General features: G+C 36.4%; 1 pseudogene; it reads left to right on the forward strand.

Annotated features, from left to right (window-relative positions):
* Window positions 1-1078: 1078 nt before the first annotated feature.
* On the forward strand, window positions 1079-5145 carry LOC140760823 (probable glutathione S-transferase GSTF1; annotated as a pseudogene).
* The last annotated feature ends 836 nt before the right edge of the window (window positions 5146-5981 follow it).

Consider the following 5981-nt stretch of genomic DNA (forward strand, 5'->3'; position numbering starts at 1 on the left):
TCGACGATAAAATTAGAATTAACTTAAATTTTATTCTATTTATTGGAAAGTGAACTTAGTTAGGAATAAAAAAGATAAAAAAAATATTTAGTCACTAAACTCGAATAGGGTGACCGACCGAGTTCACAGACCCGCGAACTTAAAAGCAAACAAGAGCTTAAGAAGTAAGTCAAATTTTTTAATGGAATTAGAACTTTATATAATCCTATCTTTTTATAAGATAGATCAATCCAATGATTATGATTTAACCATCATAGAGATAAAACCATATCACACCCTTGTTCTCATTTCACCAAAATGAGAATAGAAATCCTATTTGGTAGGGAAAATGGAACAAAGGGGGTTCTAGAAAGGTGAAATGAAACTTTTCAATCATCCACTACACTAGTGTGCAGGGATTGACAATTATGGAGACATAGGGTGTAAAATCTATTCTCACCAACCACTGCCTGATGGCAGGTGAGAGCAGCTCTGAATTAAAAAAAGGAAAAGAAGGCAAGCTTAAAGCTAAAGCCAAAAGGTATTATTATTATTATAATGTGAAGCTTCTAGAGGAGGAGGAGTAGGTTATCAGTAAGGCATTTATTTAATAAAAAGATGAAAAAAAAGTGATCCATTCCCATAATGGGTTTCTATGTATACCCTTGGAAAATATCTTATTTATATATAAGATATTTATGCATATAAAAAATATAATTGGTTTAAAGGGTATAAATAAAAATATGAATTAGTTGCACTTTTACCTTATGTGATTTGACTCAATTATATAAAATACTCATATATTTTTGACTTAAACGCTTAATTCTATACGTGTAGTTGTTACTCTTCTTATTTTATTTAAAGAAATCAGAGGTCGAATTTGAAATTTTAGAAGATTTAATAAATTTTTTAATATAATTATTATAATTTCTCCTAAAAATATAAAATTTGGAAGGGATATGCATCGAATGAGAAGCTAATAAGCTTTTAAGAGGGTATTTTACATGCAAAAAATTAAATAAAAAACTTCTATAATTAGCCTTCTTCTCTCCTCCATTTCTATAAGAACCCCTTCAAAGCTCCACCCCCTCTTCCCCATCCACACAGAGAGAGAGAGAGAGAGAGAGAGAGATGGTGATGAAGGTATACGGATCGCTGGTGTCCGGCAACGTGGTACGTGTCCTCGTGTGCTTGGAGGAGGCCGGAGCCGAGTACGAGCTGGTGCCGATCGACTTCGCCGCCGGCGAGCATAAGAGCCCCGCTCACCTCGCGAGAAATGTAATTTTCTCTTAACTTATATTTACGTCGACTTTTTTTGAACGGGGAAATATGCAAATAAATCTCTGCATTATGGGCTTTTTATAGTTCAAGCCTTACTTTATTTTTATTTATTTATTTCAAAAAAACCCTCTTCTATAAAAAAATATTCAGAAAAGTCCTGAGTTAATTTATGCTCATATTAGCTTAACAGACTAGGAATATTCTACTTTTATTTAGATTAATATTTTTTAAATTATAGAAATACTCTTACAATCTTATTATGTAGAAAGTCAAAATTATTAATTTAAATAAAATATATTCTCTTAATGTAAGGCTGTTGTACCACAAAAATCTCATATTATAGGGGCTTTTTTGCAAATTTCCCCTTATATATATATATTAAGATTTTAATTGTTGGTTTTCTTTGCAGCCCTTTGGTCAGGTCCCAGTTCTTCAAGATGGAGACCTGATACTCTTTGGTTAGTATATTTTCAAGTATACCCCTGTAAAAAAAAAACTCTTATTTGCATTTATACCCCTCTAAGATGACATTTTAGATATTTAGAACACTTTAGCTTCTTTTTTTGCATGGAAATATTTAGTTTCTAATTGCATAAAGACAGAAAATACTTTTATTATTGTTTGTATTAATTTAATTTAACTTTTGTATGTTAAATTATTAAACTTTAGAAAAAAAATTATTAAAATCACTTTGTGTTGTTTTAGTTCACACTCTACCAATATAAATATCACTATATCTTGCCTTTAATGCTTAAAGATGTGATTAGTTGTTCTTCATCTAATAATTGCATTAAGACTATTCTATTACTTTAAATATAAAAATTAGAAAGTAAACTAGAATAATCTCATTCAATTATTGGCCTTTAGAATATTGTTTCCCTTTTACTTTACTTTTAGTTTAACAATAATAAATTTACTCTGATATTAATGTTGTTTTATTTTTATAATTAAGTTGAATCATATATGTATATATATATATATATATATATATATATATATATATATATATATATATATATATATAGTAACTGTGTTTCGAAAAACTAATACTAGTGTGGTTTTAGGCTTAAAAGTAAAATAGCTTAATTACATTTTACCTTTTACTATAAAGGTGTATAAATATTTTTTTATACTTTAAAAAAGCTACAATTAAACTCATCTGTTAGCCTTCCATGAATTAAAATTCACGTGCTAAGTACATTAACAGTACATCATTTTCAGATAAACGAAATTACCTTCGTAATTGTCAAAAAAAAAATTAGACAATTTTATTCTCATCTACTTCGTTAGGATGAACTATAAAAATACCTTCCACTCTTTTTTCTCAACCCATCTCCTTATCGATCCTTAATAAGTTTTTTCATCCATCCTACCTCTTTATATTTTCCCCGCATGACTTCTAGCACAGCAACACCAAAGAGAAAGAAGAATAGGTTTCTCCCAATCAGATAAGGATAGATAGGTAATTTTATATTATCAGCTAATAAATCCTATTATTTTTCTCTAATAGCAGACGGATAGAAACATAGCGTTTAGGGGTTATAGTTTTTGAAAGTCTAAAAGAATATTTGTACTGAGTATAAAATACATGGATGTTGGTATCTAGGGGTGGCAATCGGGTCGGGTTAAGCGGGTTCGGGTCGGGTCAGATTCGGGTCGGGTCAACATCTCCCTAACACAAACACGACCCGATTATTAAACGGGTTGTATTTAGTAAACACGAACACGACCCGTTTATTAAACAGGTAACACGACAACTCGTGTAACCCGTTTATTAAATGGGTCGGGTTAAAACAGTACAACCCGTGTAACCCGTTTAAAAAATGGGTCGTATTAACACGACCCGAATAATACAATAATATTTAATTATTTACTATTTAACCCCATATAAAAATTAATATTTACTAATTTACACTATATAAATAATACATTATACAATAATATATTTTCAACTCAAAATTTATACAACATAAAAATAATAATTATAAGTATTAAGCCATTAACCCTGCATTCAAACAGAATTTATTATACAATTGACTGGGCTAACACAAATAGAATCTTTTATACAATAAACTCTCAGTTATACAAGCCATTAACCCACAAATCCTAACACAAATCCTTAATTACAACTATAAGTCGGTAACAAATCAAACTCCTCAATGATAGAGATCGGAGACTGACGGCGATGGTGTGGTAGATCGATCGACCGACAGCGACGGCGATGGGGCGGGTAGGCAGGCGTGCAAGAAGGATGGCGATCCGTCGGAGATCTAAGGAGAGAAGGGTGGCGGTGGAGGCGAGGCCTCGAGAGGGAGGATCGGAGAAGATCGGGCCTTAGGATTTCCGTCGGAAGTCTAAGGAGAGGCAAGGCTGCAAGAGAGCGGGAGGCCCGTCGGAGATGAGGAGAGAAGGTTGCGGTGGCGACAAGAGCTTGCCATTGGCGACGGTGGAGGTGAGAGGGAGGAGGGGAAGAGATGATGGGATTTCGAAGAAGAAGGGGTCTAATGGAAGAAGACCATTAAGCTAATCTAATGGATGCAAGAGCTTACCGCTGTCTCCACCACCGCCGCGGCCATCATTGCCCTCTCGGTCGGTGCACCATTAAGCCAATCTAATGGAAGAAGACGACAAGGAGACGGCTGCGAGCATGGGTAAAGGCCAAGGGGCGACGACTGCGAGCATGGGTAAGGGCCAAGGGGCGACGGTTACGGGCATGGGTAAGGGCCAAGGGGCGATGGTTGCGGGCATGGGTAAAGGCCGAGGTGCGACGGCTGCGGGATCGGGATTTGGCCGATTTGGGGACTCACTCAACTAGTGTTGAGTATTAGGGTTAGGGTTAAAAACTTATATATATATATATATATGGCGGGTTTGCGGGTCGACCCGACCCGACCCGTTTACTTAAACAGGTTAAACGGGTCAAGCGGGTAAGTGGTATAAACCCGAACACGACCCGATTAATAATCGGGTTAGGCGGGTTGACCCATTTATGACCCGAACCCGATTAGACTAAACCCAAACCCGATTAACAGTCGGGTTGTCGTGTCGGGTTATCGGGTCGGGTCAATTTTTGCCACCCCTATTGGTATCACTGGGTGTGTTTGATAAATTTCTCTCAGTTTTAACTGGTAAAGTTATTAGATTATGTAGGTGAAATTATGAATCCTAAAAGATAGGATGAAAAATATAAAACTTAGAAAGCATACTTACAAATAAAAGAGGCACATCCATTTGGTCAATCTACTCCCTTATTATTCTTAAATTATCTGATACTTGAAATCAAAACTCCCCGACAACCAGAATCGCGAGCAATCTCAAGGTACATCCTCCGCAAGCACAAGTCAACCAGCGTTGACTTCCTAAAAGAGGCCAACCTACAAGAGTCAGCTCTAGTGGACCAGTGGCTAGAGGTGGAAGCCCAAAAGTACGACCCCGCCGTCTCCCCCATCATCTTCCAGCTCCTGGTGCTCCCCATGCTCGGCGGCGTCTGCGACCAGGCCGCCGTCGACGCCGCCTTGCCTTAGCTCGAGAAGGTGTTGGACGTCTACGAAGCTCGCCTCTCGAAGTCGAACTACTTGGCCGGCGACTCCGTCACCCTCGCCGACCTCAGCCACGTCCCTCTGACCTACTACTTCATGGGAACTCCGTACGCGTCCATCATGGAGTCGTACCCCAACGTGAAGAAGTGGTGGGAGGCGTTGATGGCGAGGCCGGCGATGAAGAAGGTGGCTGCTACTTTGTCCACGTCTGCATGAGAGACTATCTGCATGGAAATGTTACCGTTGTGTGTTTGGATGCACGCACATAGATGTGCTTATGTTGCAGTATGGATGATTCAATAATGAAGGTCTCTGTGGTTGTGATAAGAAAAACCTTGAACTATTATTGCCCACTATAAACTATAAAAAATCTCTCACCCCAACTGTGTTACTAAAGCAATATCAAAGCATAATTTCACCCTCAATTAATGATATGTTTAACAAAGAAATACTTTCAAAGATATCGCTTTAGTTTATAAATTATAAGTATCATCTAAAGTTAATGAAGAAAAAATAAGAAAAGTCTTTAAACCTCTCCTATTTATCTATAAATTTCATGTCACACATTGACTTAATTTAAGGTTAATCACAGAATCACTCAAATATAATGCTACTTCAAATTTTCCAAAAATAAATGTAGTCATATATATAATAAGCGATTTGAATGACCAAACCACTGTATTATAATTAAAACTTAAGCTTTGGGAGTTCGTATCACAAACACTATTCGTATTATGATTGAAATGTGTATCAAAGAAGTAATAAAATTACAGCATTTGGCTTTTCGAGTATCACAGAAATATCAATCTATATTCTTTAAAAAAAAATGCTAGTGTATGTTAATAAAATTACAGCATTTGGCTGCGATAGCGGCAGCGGACACGTGGCGCCCCCACCACGCAAGCTGCATGCGCAGCTTGCATGGGCACGAGGCCGGCCACACAGATTTTTTTTTTTTTTTTTTTTTAAGATTGGGTTGTTACATTTTCCTTCCCCCGTTATAAAAATTTCGACCCCGAAATTTAAATCACATTGGTATTGTAAGAAAATCTCCAAATCTAGTTCTACTACCTTCCCATCAAATCGACAACTGTATAATCTTACTGTTTCAAATCTATAGCTTATACCACCACAAGTAGCTCTCTTACAAAATTAAATTTTCTAGATCTAAGCCATATTCTA

Source organism: Typha angustifolia, chromosome 6, assembly GCF_048772165.1.
Source record: "Typha angustifolia cultivar Huaian chromosome 6, ASM4877216v1, whole genome shotgun sequence".
In the NCBI taxonomy this organism is placed as follows: Eukaryota; Viridiplantae; Streptophyta; class Magnoliopsida; order Poales; family Typhaceae; genus Typha; species Typha angustifolia.